The sequence below is a fragment of the Kogia breviceps genome, chromosome 8, assembly GCF_026419965.1.
Source record: "Kogia breviceps isolate mKogBre1 chromosome 8, mKogBre1 haplotype 1, whole genome shotgun sequence".
Classification (NCBI taxonomy): domain Eukaryota; kingdom Metazoa; phylum Chordata; class Mammalia; order Artiodactyla; family Physeteridae; genus Kogia; species Kogia breviceps.
In genome coordinates, this window is record NC_081317.1 from 42,037,072 (window position 1) to 42,051,725 (window position 14,654).

General features: G+C 44.2%; 1 protein-coding gene across 20 annotated transcripts in view; it reads left to right on the forward strand.

The window, feature by feature from the left end:
• Positions 1–14,654, forward strand: part of UBAP2 (ubiquitin associated protein 2) — a 161,324-nt gene that overhangs the window by 21,936 nt on the left and 124,734 nt on the right. For 3 of the 20 annotated variants that reach the window (XM_059072767.2, XM_067041331.1, XM_067041342.1), the window contains exons 1-2: positions 9,905–10,205; positions 10,308–10,427. The exons of 1 other annotated variant lie outside the window; for it this stretch is intronic. The gene's annotated coding sequence lies outside the window, so the exon portion shown is untranslated. Of the gene's footprint in view, positions 1–9,854; positions 10,271–10,307; positions 10,455–14,654 lie in introns of those variants that run through there. 16 more of the 20 variants (XM_059072766.2, XM_059072769.2, XM_067041338.1 and 13 more) reach the window with 9 other exon arrangements.

Sequence of the window (14,654 nt, forward strand, 5' to 3'; positions counted from 1 at the left end):
CGCAAAGAACTCTCCCTTTAGCCAAACTGCTCTTTGAGCCTACCTTGCGTTTATTTCCCCCTCTGCCTGCTGTTCACACAATTTCCCCTGCCTGGAATATTTGGCAATCCACCTTCCCCTAGTCTGTCTCTCTTCCTTTTCTTTTTCTTTCTTCTTTTTTTTAAATGGCTGCGTCAGGTCTTAGTTGAGGCATGCGGGATCTTTTGTTGTGGCTCACAGGCTTCTTTCTAGTTGTGGTGTGCTGGTTTTCTCTCTCTAGTTGTGGCGAGTGGGCTCCAGAGTGCATGGGCTCTGTAGTTTGCAGCACGTGGGCTCTCTCATTGAAGTGCACAAGCTCAGCAGTTGTGGCACACGGGCTCCATTGCCCCACAGCATGTGGGATCTTAGTTCCCCCATCAGGGATTGAACCCGTGTCCCCTGCATTGGAAGGTGGATTCTTTACCACTGGACCACCAGGAAGTCGCTCTCTTCCTTGTCTCAGTAGACATTTATTTATCACCTACTACAGTGAAGCACCGTGTCAGGTTTTTTGTTTTTAATTGTTCACAGAGCCCAGAGCAAAGCTAGGCACATAGTGGGCATACAATAAACCCAAGGTCAAACTTGCCTTGTATTCTTTCCTTCTCTAGAATTTGCTGAGTTATAATTTGGACATGCAGGCGGGTATGTATTGGTTTCTGCATCTCCCTTATAAGCAAAACATAGAAGTGAAGGGCTCCCCTTGTGGCACAATGGTTAAGAATCCGCCTGCCAATGCAGGGGACACGGGTTTGAGCCTTGGTCCGGGAAGATCCCACATGCCATGGAGCAACTAAGCCTGTGCACCACAACTACTGAGCCTGTGCTCTAGAGCCTGCAAGCCACAACTACTGAAGCCTGTGCACCTAGAGCCCGTGCTCTGCAACAGGAGAAGCCACTGCAATGAGAAGCTCTCGCACTGCAACAAAGAGTAGCCCCCACTTGCTGCAACTAGAGAAAGCCCGCACACAGCAATGAAGACCCAATACAGCCAATAAATAAATAAATAAAATCTATTAAAAAATGTGAAAAACAGAATTTTAAAGGATAACCATTGAAAGTATCACTCTTCATTTAAAAAATATTGAGTATGCTTGCTATAAGCTAGAAATTCAGACACGAAAAGACATGCTCCCCTTGTCTCTAGAAGCTTACAGTCCCATGGGGAGAGGCAGGCAAAAACACTGATGATCTTGGAGAAAAGAAAGCACTATGTTTGGAGTTAGGGAGACCTGGGTTTTAATCCTGACTCTGCAACTTGTTAGCAGTATGTTTTTTTGTGTGTTTTTTTTTTTTGCGGTACGTGGGCCTCTCACTGTTGTGGCCTCTCCCGTTGCGGAGCACAGGCTCTAGACGCGCAGACTCAGCGGCCATGGCTCACGGGCCCAGCCGCTCCGCGGCATGTGGGATCCTCCCGGACCGGGGCATGAACCCGTGTCCCCTGCATCGGCAGGCGGACTCTCAACCACTGCGCCACCAGGGAAGCCCCAGCAGTATGTTTTGAATTAACTCTTTCTGAGGGGTGATGATGATGATGATGGTACTTCAGAGTTGCTGTGGAAAAGTAATTTCTATAAAACATCTAGCACTGGGCCTGGCACTTCACATGGGCTCAATAATATTAGTTTTCCTTCTTTTTTCTTTAAACCAGAAATATTTAATGAGTCACTCCTCTGAGTCTCATGAGGGCTAGACCATGAGGGAATTTAGAACAAGTACCAGCGGTGATTTTCTGCTAATTTATAGTCTGTTAGAGTAGCAAGACCCACACATATGAAGCGTTAATAATACTGTGAGACTGGATTAAGGAGGGCTGAGATTCCCTGGAGAGGTGGGCCTGGAGAGGAGGTGAGATCTAAGTTGTGGAAGTGTAGGTATTGGGCGGATAATGAAGGTAGTGAGTCATGAAGGTCTTGGGATGCAGGAGTGGAGGGGCTCCAATGGGTAGGAGAGAGAAATAAAGTGAAGCAGGTAGTACGAACCGGACTGTGGAGGGCTTTGAGAAAAAGTCAGAGTTATTTTATGCTTATTTTCAAAGTACCGTGTTGATTTTTAAACAGAGGAGTGGTGTGTTTTTAAAATATAATTTCTCTATACATTTATTTTTTTATTTTTTTGTGGTACGCGAGCCTCTCACTGCTGTGGCCTCTCCCGCTGCGGAGCACAGGCTCCGGACGCACAGGCTCAGCGGCCATGGCTCACGGGCCCAGCCGCTGCGCGTCATGTGGGATCCTCCCGGACCGGGTCACGAACCCGCGTCCTCTGCATTGGTAGGCGGACTCCCAACCACTGCGCCACCAGGGAAACCCTCTATACATTTAAAATGTACTTAAATCTATAAAGGATAGATATACAATTGTCTTTGAAGGAAACATTTATGCATTAAGTGAGGTCTCTGACCTTGAGGACCAATGAATGTTGGGTACAAGGTGTGTGTAGGGTGTCCTATTCTTTTTTTTATTATTATTTTTTATTCAAACAGGGTGTCCTGTTCTTCATCAGACAGTAATAGTCCTAGGTCTTTCTACTTCCCCAAGAATGCAATTACCAGAATGAAAACAAATCTCTTCCAAGGGGAAGGAAGGCAATTCTTTGCCAGTCCATATTCTTCCTACTTGGTAGTGTTCTAACATCCCATGTGTACTAGTTTGTTAGGACTGCTCTAGGACAGTACCATAGACTGGGTGATTTAAACAACAGAACTCTATTTTCTCACAGTTCAGGAGAAGTCCGAGATCAAGGTGTTGGCAGCATTGTTTTTTGTTTTTGTTTTTTTTTCCTGAGACTTCTCTCCTTGGCTTACAGATGACTATCTTCTCCCTTTATCTTCACATGGTCTTTCCTCTCTCACTAATGTTCTTATAAGGACCTAAGTCATATTGGATTACTGCTCACCCCAGTGACCTCATTTAACCTTAATTACCTCTTTAAAGACCCTGTCTCCAAATACAGTCACATTCTGTAATACTACTAGTGGTTAGGACTTCAGCATATGAATTTGAAGGAGACATAATTCAGCCTATAACACCACCCTAGAAATTCAGTCTTCTCTTGTAAGTTGTTATATTCATATTTATATATCTTGGATTCCTCTCTTAAAGCATACAGCTTTCAATATCCCAGCTCTAAATGCTTTGTTCAAACTTTTTTTTTTTTTTTTTGGCTGCGCTGCGCGGCGTGAGGGATCTTAGTTCTTAGTTTTCTTAGTTCCCTGACCAGGGATCGAACCCGCACCCCTTGCAGTGGAAGTGTGGAGTCTTAACCACTGGACCGCCAGGGAAGTCCCTGTTTAAACATTTTTTAAATCATAAAAGACTTGAGTATTAAAGGCAATTTGAAAATACAAAAATGAAAATGAGAAAATGTTACCTACAATCCCATTATCTAAACATGGTCCATATTAATATTCTTTTGATGTATTTTTATAGCTTTTCCTATGCACAGTATTCTTACATAGTTACATTCACTCAGCAGATTTGGTTCTGGCTTTTTATACCTAGCAGTATATAGCCAGCATTTCCCCATGTCCTGGCATGTTCTTTGTAAATGTTATTTATAAAGGCTGCATAGTGTGGGATCTAGTAAGAATGCCATAATTTACTTAACCATTCCTCTACAGTCAGACGTGGAAGATGCTTCCAATTTTTTGCTGTTATAAATAAAGCTGTGAGAAATGTTTTGTTCGGCATAACAATTTTTCCATATTTAAAATTATTTCCTTAGGAGAGAGTACCAGAATTGCTTTGGATGAAGGAGTTTTAATATAACTTTTTGCTTTCCAAAGGGTTTATGCCAACATATATTTCTATTAGGCAAGTAAGAGAGTGCCTCTTTTATGAAACACTGATTAGCATTAAGTAACACCATTATTTTCACTCTTTATTAATTTGGTAGGCAAAATGCATATTATTGTTATAACTTCCAACTTAAAGAATTGTGAGGCAAACATCTTCCCATATGTTTGTTGATGGGCTCTATTCCCTCTTTTAGGAATTGTTGGTATGCTTTGTCCTCTTATCTACAGAAATTTCAGGGTTCTCAATTTGTATGAGCTTTTTTTTTTAAAAAAATTTACCTATTAATTTATTTGGTTGCACTGGGTCTTAGTTGTGGCAGGCAGGTGCCTTAGTCGTGGCTCCAGGACTCCTTAGTTGTGGCAGGTGGGCTCCTTAGTTGTGGCATGTGAACTCTTAGTTGCGGCATGCATGTGGGATTTAGTTCCCTGACCAGGGATTGAACCCAGGCCCCCTGCATTGGGAGTGCAGAGTCTTATCAACTGCGCCACCAGGGAAGTCCCTGTATGAGGTTTTTTTTGTTTGTTTGTTTGTTTGTTTTTCCGGTATGCGGGCCTCTCACTGCTGCGGCCTCTCCCGTTGCGGAGCACAGGCTCCGGACGCGCAGGCTCAGCAGCCATGGCTCACAGGCCTAGCCGCTCCGCGGCATGTGAGATCTTCCCGAACCGGGGCACGAACCTGTGTCCCCTGCATCGGCAGGCGGACTCTCAACCACTGCACCACCAGGGAAGCCCTGTACGAGGTTTTTTAATGGTAAAAATATTAAACATTCAAAAATTTGTTTCCTCCATCTATTTATCTTTTTTTAAATGTTACATAAAGAAGTTTTCTATTTAAGCGTTGTTTTATCTGTTGATTGCTTCGTTTCTGCCTCTCCATGGCTTGAATATTTATTTATGTTTCCTTCAAGCGTTTCTATTTTATTTACTTATTTAAATTAAATTTTTAAAAATTATTTATTTTATTTTGGCTACACTGCGTCTTCGTTGCGGTGCGTGAGCTTCTCTATTTGCAGTGTGCAGGCTCTCTAGTTGTGGCGTGTGGGCTTAGTTGCCCCATGGCATGTGGGATTTTAGTTCCCCAACCAGGGATTGAACCCATGTCCCCTGCATTGGAAGGCGGATTCTCAACCACTGGACCACCAGGGAAGTCCAAAGGTTTGCTATTTTTAAAAAATGACAATTCTTGTTCACTAAACCAGGCCGTTTTTTGACTAAACCAAGCTGAGTGGCGGCCTGGTTTAGTGGAAAGAGCAGGCTTTGAAGTCATAGTTTAGAATACTGGGTCTGCTATTTAAGGTGTCCTTTCCTCTCTGTTCTGTAAAATCTGAATATCTACCTTCAATATTTGTAATTGGGATAAAAATAAGATGGACATATATAGCACTGTGCCTGACAGACAATAAATATTTACCCCCTTATCTTTAAACCATTTTGGTACAGAGAGTGCAGTGTGGCTCTAAATCTTTCCCCCAGATTGGTAATAAATTGTCTCATTACTTACTTTTTTTTTTTTTTAATATTTATTTACTTATTTGGCTGTGCCGGGTCACAGTTGTCTCAGGCAGGATCTTTGTTGCAGCATGCGGGATCCTATTTTTTTTTTTTTTTTTTTTTTTTTTTTCAGTTGCGGCATGCAGACTTCTTAGTTGTGGCATGCATGCAGGATCTAGTTCCCTGACCAGGGATCGAACCCAGGCCCTCTGCATTGGAGCTTGGAGTCTTACCCACTGGACCACAAGGGAAGTCTCATCTCATTACTAACTTTTTTTCCTTTTTATTTATTTATTTAGTTTTGGCCTTGTTAGGTCTTCATTGCTGAGCGTGGGCTTTCTCTAGTTGCGGCGAACGGGGGTTACTCTAAGTTGCGGTGCGCAGGCTTCTCATTGCGGTGGCTTCTCTTGTTGTGGAGCACAGGCTCTAGTCGTGCAGGCTTCAGTAGTTGTGGCACGCAGGTGCAGTAGTTGTGGCTCCTGGGCTCTAGAGCACAGGCTCAGTAGTTGTGGCGTACGGGCTTAGTTGCTCTGCGGCATGTGGGATCTTCCTGAACCAGGGCTCGAACCCGTGTCCCCTGCATTGGCAGGCGGATTCTTAACCACTGCGCCACCAGGGAAGTCCGTTCCTTACGATTCTTATGGTCCAGTTATTTTCTGAGGACTTTCATAGGCAGTATCTTGTATGAACCTGACAATGCCTTATAAAGTAAGCAGAATTTAGCTCCTTTATATAGATGAAGAAACAAGTTTAGAAAGGACAGGTATTAATTAGTAGAGTTAGGAAGGAACTGGACTTTTAAAGAAACGAGGCACAACAGTGACCAGGGAGTCTTTTTGGCTATTCCACACAGATCTCACACAGACTCATTCACACATTAACTTTTTTTTTTTTTTTTTTTTTTTAAAGATGATGTTGGGGGTAGGAGTTTATTAGTTAATTAATTTATTTTTGCTGTGTTGCGTCTTCGTTTCTGTGCGAGGGCTTTCTCTAGTTGTGGCAAGCGGGGGCCACTCTTCATCGCGGTGTGCGGGCCTCTCACTATCATGGCCTCTCTTGTTGCAGAGCGCAGGCTCCAGACGCGCAGGCTCAGTAGTTGTGGCTCACGGGCCCAGTTGCCCCGTGGCATGTGGGATCTTCCCAGACCAGGGCTCGAACCTGTGTCCCCTGCATTAGCAGGCAGATTCTCAACCACTGCGCCACCAGGGAAGCCCCACACATTAACTTTTGTTTACTACTTTCAAAGGTCAGCATGCCCACAGAGCTTAGCTGGCTCTGGGCATAAACATACCTCAGAAACTGATGGTATATTGCAAATTGTCATTGTCACTGTACTAATTTTCAGCCAAACAAACAGCATATGGTCCTCTGGTTAATAACACATTCACACCTCTGGTGCAAAATTCTTCATGAGAAGCCAAATTTTAATCGGAAGGTTGTTGGTGACATGGAAATTTCAGGGTATCTTTATGACTAATAGGCATGGAGCACCCATTTCTATCGGCCAAATGCAGAGATCTGCCAAAGGGATCAAAATATTCCATGTGCTGGTCAGGTCACCTTTTTCCCTGCATGATGTACACTTTTGCTTAAGGTTTTTTTTTTTTTTTAAAGATTCTATATAGACCATTCTTTCCGAGTTATCACATTCTTCATGCAGAGTATAATGCATTTGATTATGACCATTTATTTTACTGCGAGTGAGTAGATTAGGTTTGAATTGTGATTAGCTTTATCTAGGTTGTGAAAATTCTTTGGAATTTATACACTTTGATTCTACCTTCCTAAATGTCAGCCACCTATTACTGATTTTTTCTGAAATGGGTCTCATTTAAAAATGACTGATTTCACTCACCTACCTTAGGTACAGACTTGAAAATAAAAAACCCAGGCTCTGAGAATTTCTCCAGTGTATTTTCCATCACATTAAAATGCACTCACTTCAGTCCAGCCAAGAGCAGTTAAACAAAAACTAGTGAAAGGGATGGTGATGTTCTTTGCAGTTACAGGATGTGAAATTAGTTTCAGAGTCGATGTATCAGTCAGGCTGGGTAGAAAAGGGTGGTAGTAATATCCCTTAGGAGAGATTATTTTGAGAGGATAGTTCTATTGCATCCAGGTGGAAATAACTTTATTCAGTGAGTTTTTAGGACTTTGACGCCCTTATTTTTCCCACTGATCCTAGGTCTTAGGTAGGACTTCCTCCTTGATGAATGATAATTTAGTGAAAGCACCCAGTGCAGTAAGCATGGAATAGAAAGACAGATTTAAAAAATATATATATATTTATTCATTTATTTTTGTCTGTGTTGGGCTTTTGTTGCTGTGCACAGGCTTTCTCTAGTTGTGGTGAGCAGAGGCTACTCTTTGTTGGGGTTCATGGGCTTCTAATTTGCAGTGGCTTCTCGTTGCAGAGCATGGGCTCTAGGCGCGTGGGCTTCAGTAGTTGTGGCATGTGGGTTCAGTAGTTGTGGCACACAGGCTTAGTTGCTCTGAGGCATGTGGGATCTTCTCGGACCAGGGATTGAACCTGTGTCCCCTGCACTGGCAGGCAGATTCTTAACCACTGCACCACCAGGGAAGTCTGACGGATGTTTTTAAATATATTAATGAGAAGAAATTGAGGTCTGGAGAGGTAACATAGCATGTACAAGCTAACACATGGTCTCTGGTCTCTCTTTTTTAAAAATAAATTTATATTTGGCTGCGTTGGGTCTTTGTTGTTGCACGCAGGCTTTCTCTAGCTGTGGCGAGAGGGGCCTACTCTTCCTTGCGGTGAACGTGCTTCTTCTCATTGCGTGGCTTCTTTTGTTGCGGAGCACGAGCTCTAGGCACACGGGTTTCAGTAGTTGTGGCTCGTGGGCTCTAGAGTGCACGCTCAGTAGCTGTGGTGCACGGGTTTAGTTGCTTTGCGGCACGTGGGATCTTCCGGAACCAGGGATCGAACCTGTGTCCCCTGCATTGGCAGGTGGATTCTTAACCACTGTGTCACCAGGGAAGTCCCTGGTCTCTCTTTTCTTAAAGTTAATCTTTAATTAAAACACCAGTACTATTCCGTGTAGAAAATTAAAACATTATAGATTTGACTAGCACCCTCAATCACAAACCCTCTTTCCCACTTCTCAGATACAGCTGTTATCAGGTTTGTATACATCCTTTCGGAAGTGTTTTCTTATGCTCTTTTCATTAAGTCTTTGCTTCTCAAGGGTGATTTTCATCTTAGACTCTCCCACACCTTTCTGTACGGCAGGAATACAAAAAGGAGAAAGACTGAATTGACCAGACAAAATCCTAGCTCACTGTCAAAAGAGAGATAAGATACATCTACACATGAATGGTCATGATAATAAGTTGTTTGTTAAAGGCACAGCCTGAGCATTCTTTGATCAATGCAGATGAATAACAAAGGCTTCCCCTGAATTGAGCAGGACATTAAGGTTTCAAGTGTTTTTCCATCGAGTAATTTAATCTGCAACAAGTCTTATTATTGAAACTAGCAAGTTAGTAATTAGCATAGTGCCCTACACAAATATCACTATATGCTAAACTTAGACCTGTTGGGCCCAAAGGATGCATACAGGGTGTGAAAATAATTACTCTTACTGAGGGTTTATTCTGTGCCAAAGTGGTAGTTCACGTGATCTCATTTAATTTCACAAGCAGGTGAAGTGGTGTTATCACAAAGAAAAGCTCGAATTGAGGTAAGGCCTGGTGGACTCCAAAGTCCGTGTGTCTAACCAGTCTCAGATACTGCCTTGAGGATCAAATAGGCCAGTAAATGAGAAAATACTTTAAACTCTAAAATACTATGCTACAATTATAAACCATTATCTTCTTCTTTATGCCTAATTCCTGGAGTTAAAACAGGTGAGGTCATTTTGCAAGGCGGGTTATTCATTGTTTGCAGATAGAAAACCTGGTTTGGGTGTCTTCAGCCAGGAAACCGAATGCTTCCCCTACGCTTAAAACCGGGACAATCCCTTCCTCAAAGGGTTGATTCTATGATTTAATAAAAGTGGTTGTATAAACGACCGACAACGAATGGGCTTTCAATAAATGTTAGTGTTTTCAGGCAGAAGGGGCTTGGGGGTGCAGAATTCGAGCCCACACTCAACAGGACCGACGTTGCGAGGCTCCTCCCGCCCCGTGGAGGTACTGCTTGAAGCCAGGTGGGTGCCGCTGCAACCTTTGCGGGCCGTTGGCATTTTCCCGCGCAGGAGGGCGGGGCGGAGCGTGAGCCCGGCAACGTGGTAGCGGAACCCCACGCCCCCGCCGGGACTACATCTCCCAGTAGGAACCACGCTCAGCCACCTGGCGGTGTCCCGGGTTATTAGTCTCAGATGCTAACCCTGTCCGCTTTCCGTTTCGGGCTTCCCTCGGTCCGAAGTCAAAGGCGCACCATCTACGAATCCGGGAGGGAAAGAATGTGGTGGTGGGTGCCTTTGCTGTACAGCAGGTTCGGAGTCGTGGCCCCCTCGCACAACGTTTGGGAGGCTAGGGTCGTCTTGAGTGGTTGGACCATATCACGTGACGAGGGGAAAGCGGCCGCAGGGGAGTGACCTGTGGTGCCTTGAGAGGTCATCACAGAGCGACAACGCTGCTCTTTGTGGGCATCCTGGATGCGGTGGGTAGTACGTCCCTGATAACTCCGAGTACGAGAAATTCCGTTAAATCTCCCTTGTTGGCTCCGTCCGCATACCTCCCCCCACCTCGGAGCTGTTGGCCTCGCCCGGTGGGCGTCGGGGGCGGCTAAAAGAAGCGACGCGCTCTGTGGGCGGGCTGATGAGCCGCCGCAGCGAGCTAAGAGCAGTGGCTCCTCCTTCGCACGTGACGTAAAGGTCACGTGACGGGCCGGGCCGCCTCTGCCGCCGCCGCCGCTTTGTAAGAGGCACATTGGCAGGTAAGGAACGGCGGCGGCGGCGGCAGAGGCGGCGGCGGGTCCCGGGTCCAGCGAGAGCAGCAACGGTAATTGGCACCCTCTCTGTCTCCTTTCCCGTTCCAGGTCGCTGAGCGCTGAAGCTTGCGCTTCGTAGTCCTGGGTTCAGCTCTTCTTTCCTCCAGACCCCTTCGTACTGCCCCAGCGCCCACCGTGAGATCTGGCCGAGCTTCCCTCGCCGGCTTCGTGCGTCCTCAGTTTGCCCAGGCCTGGGTGCTGTCCTTCCTCTTCCCCGCGGGTTGTCCTGTGCTCCTTCCTGCCTACCCGGATCCTTGGCGGCCCGGCTCCACCCAGCCCCAGGGGGCGCCTACCCCTCCCCCCCGTCGGGTTTCTGCCCTTGGAGGGTGTGGTTTTCTCTCCCACCGTTGTCCCTCCCTGCTTGTCCGCTCGCGCTCCCGTGCCACGCTGTCGCTGACCACCTTTCCGCTTTCACGCCTGTCGCTAGTCCTGGAACTGGACATCTCAGAGCCCAACTTCTGCACTCTCTAGCCTTTCCCGGCTACCCGGAGGCATAGTTCAGTTCTATTTCTCCTCATTCTGGAAGGCTTGATGTTAGACACTTGGGACTCAGTTTTCCTCCTTAGTCCTAGTTTCTGTAGTCTGGCTGTGTCACAGTTGTTCTTTAGTGTAGGTTTGAGAGAGGCTTTGTAATTAAAGCGCTCTCTTTTATAACATTATTCCAAATGTTATTCTTTAATTGGTGCATTGCATCTCAGTTTTCTTTGCCGTTGAATCGCTTTCCCACTCTGCTTTCCCACCTTTTCCCCTGGATTTTCAATCTAATTAGTTGTCCAGGCATTTCAGGTGCCGTCACTAATCTCACCACTCTGTCTTCGTTTATCCTTGTTCTCTCTAGGAGTTGATTCCATCATTATTCCTGTTATTTACTGTTTGACATAGTCCTGTAGTTTACTTCCACCTCTGTTGGATATTGTTTCTACTTGTATCCGAGGTGTCTCTACCAGTATTTAGGCTTCCTTTCTTCTGCTCTTCTGTGCCCTAACAGTTGAGAGCTGAGGTCTCCATAAGATATCCAAAGATCATCTTTTATTTGAAGGGCATATAATTCACTTTTTGGGTGAACCCAGTTATTTTATATTTTCTCTTCGATTATGACAGTAATTTTTTAAACCAAAGGGTATGTCAGTAAGTTAGTGTGTTCCTCACTTTTCACCATGAATTGTACATTTGTAATTTTTAGTGTCAGTTTGTCTAACAAAAGTGGAAGGAAGGTGAACATAATACCTAAGGTCTTCTATATCCTGGGGATTGGGTGACTCGGGTGGTGTCTGTCTCAGGAAAGGGAATAAATTCCACTCTCTGGAGGTGGTAGGGTCTTCCAGTGCACCAGCGTCTCTTACCTACCTGCAGAGCCCCTTGGTTAGGGCTATCCTTCCATTCCTGTGGAGCCTTCACTTATCATTAGGCAGAAGTGATTAGTTTTCCCCACACTACGTTTCTGCTCGCTTGCAATGTGTTCCTCCTGATTTTTCCTCCTTAAGGCTAGTTCACATGTGTGGTGAGATTTTTCCCCCGCCCCTGTCCTCTTGCTTCCCACAGCTCTGATTTTCTCCACCTGCTTCCTTATTGTTTCTGACCTTAGATAATTAAAACGATTGAGAGAAGGGAGATTTTTGTTGTGATTGAAATATGACTGGAAGTGGTGCCATGGGAATGAGGCCATGGGAAAGTGTTGTGGTAGTTGCCCCTCCTGCCTATTTCCTGCTTCTCTGGTTTCCTCTGGCCTCTCTCTTTAAATGTGGGAGGGACCAGCAGTAGTCACATGGAGCTGCCTTTAGAACCAGGCTGGAACAACCGTAACACCTCTGCTTCCCTTTCCTGGTAACTGGTACAGCGTGAGCAGTGCCCACCAGGAATGTCTCTTGGTATTAGCCTGAGTGACTTTTATTGTTTGGTGAGAAATGGTAGGAGAACATGGAGGAGAATGGGTTTATTTCAGTATATCTGTGTTTTGATGGAAACTGGTTGCTCTCACTACTCCCTTGAATATAAACTACACATAGAGAGTATAAACCAGTCTTGAAGGTTTGAACTGGTCTGAAGTGAAGCCTTTACTTTTGAAGTGTTGCTTTCTCAGTCCTTTTTTTTTTTTTAAATGACAACTGTTAAGATTTTGTTGTTATTGTTATAAGACTTTTTTTTAGGGGGGTAAGTGTATTATAAAGGATTAATGCCTGGTCAAAAGAAATGGTCTGCATGAATTCACAAGACTGTGAAGTTCCTTTGCTTTTAAACAAATCTATCTTGTGAGGCAACCGGTAAGTCAGCAATTATCAGTTAGCTCTTAGTTGTTAATTTGAGTATATGGAGTGTCCTTTAAAAGCTAAATAGTGTGGCACTGGTGGTGTTGACTGGTGAGATGGTGGATCTCTGATAGAGCTTAGAAGCAGCTGTTTTCTTTTTTTTCCCCCAAAAGGAGAGTGGAGATAGAACTTGAAGTAAGGCAAAGACAGGAAATATCACTTTGGAAGCCTGTGGTAGGTTTTGAAATATTTTTGACCCAACTATCAAATAAGTATTTAGGGATGGAGTCCTTTTTTTCTTTTTTAAGTCCAATGACCAAATTAGTTGGGTTTGTTTTGACAATTATAATGCCAACTTTGTATGCTGAAATTTCCTATTCTATTTTTAAAATTTATTTTATTTTTTGGCCATGTCGTGCAGCATGTGGGATCTTAGTTCCCACATCAGGGATCAAACCTGCGCTCCCTGCAGTGGAAGCGCAGTCTTACCCACTGGACCGCCGGGGAAGTCCCCCTCCTACCTTTTTTTTGCTCGTTTGTTTTCTTGACAGTGTTTCTTTCAAAGATGTGCCTCCTGTGCTTTTTAAAGAAAGTTATTTTAGTTTTTTTAAAAAAAATATTTATTTTTGGCTGCGTTGGGTCTTCGTTGCTGCAGCGGGCTTTCTCTAGTTGTGGCGAGCAGGGGCTACTCTTCCTTGCAGTGCGCAGGCTTCTCATTGTGGTGGTTTCTCTTGTTGCGGATTACGGGCTCTAGGCGCACGGGCTTCAGTAGCTGTGGCACACGGGCTCTAGAGCGTAGGCTCGGTAGTTGTGGCACACAGGCTTAGTTGCTTCGCGGCATGTGGGATCTTCCCGGGCCAGGGCTTGAACCCGTGTCCCCTGCATTGGCAGGTGGATTCTTAACCACTGCACCACCAGGGAAGTCCCATTAGTTTAGTTGTGAGATTTTGTGGTCTAGGTATTGAAGAACAGGTTCGTGAATTTCTGGCTGACATAGCATGTGTACTACAGTGAGTTTCAATTTTCAGAAAGCTCATTTTCATACTGGAGTTATGAGCTCTGTTAAATTGGAACCCAGTTAACTATTTGGAATTAATTTATGAAACAGGGCTTGGACGTAGGTGTTTCATTTTAGACTAGGCAATGCTCTACTTTTAAAGATTGTTAGGAATGTGTTGCTTGTTTTTCTTCATTTGGAACTCTAAAAATAAAATAACGTATATTTGATTGATTAGGTCAGAAATTTCATTATGAGAATATTTTCAAGGATTTGTAGACGAGAGAATTTCATTTGGATTTAGACCTGTTGATGTAACTTTGTTTCTTGTGTTATAATTAAGTTTTTAAGTAAGATGTCACATAGGAATTTATTTAAAGTTATGCTGTACATATACAACCCAGTAATACTTTATTTGGCCGTGTCACAGCCTGTGGGATCTTAGTTCCCCGACCGGGGATGGAACACATACCTTCTGCAGTGGAAGTGTGGAATCCTAACCACTGGACTGCCAGGGAATTCCCCCCCAAAATATTTTAGTGCTTTAATATTTACTCAAAAATTTTTACCTGTCTTAATCTTCTCATCAAATCAGTCCTAGATATACCTATGAAGACTTTTGGAAGTTCAGAGTTGCTTCTCGTTATTAATGTCTTTCTCTCTCTGTGCCTTCTTTAATTCTTTCCAATCCCATCCTCCTTCTTTCTGTTTTCCTCTTATTCCTCTCTTTCCCTTGTTTTCTGTTTCTCTCTCTCTTTTTTTTTTTTTTTTTTTGCCTTCTTCTGTTCCTTCACTCCCATACAAAAACACTCCAGTCTCAACTGAGGAGGTTGTATTCCTTCTGACTCTCTTTGCCACCATAGCATGCTGCTTCCCAAGCAAGCAGATGAAAACCTGAAATATCTTTGCAATCTCATGGGCTTGGGAAAGGTGTATAGTGCTACCTGTATTGTGCATGTCTACACAGCTGGAATGTGTGCTCTTTGAAGGGTGGGGTTTTTCATTTGATAATAATATAATGTTTGTCATCGTCAGATCATAAGCAAGAGAATAACTGGGCTTAAAAAATACAAGTTTAACTGAAATAGGGTCTGGGAAAAAAGTGACTGGCTTTAGCATTGATTGACAAGCCTCACTTTAAGTTGTTTTCTA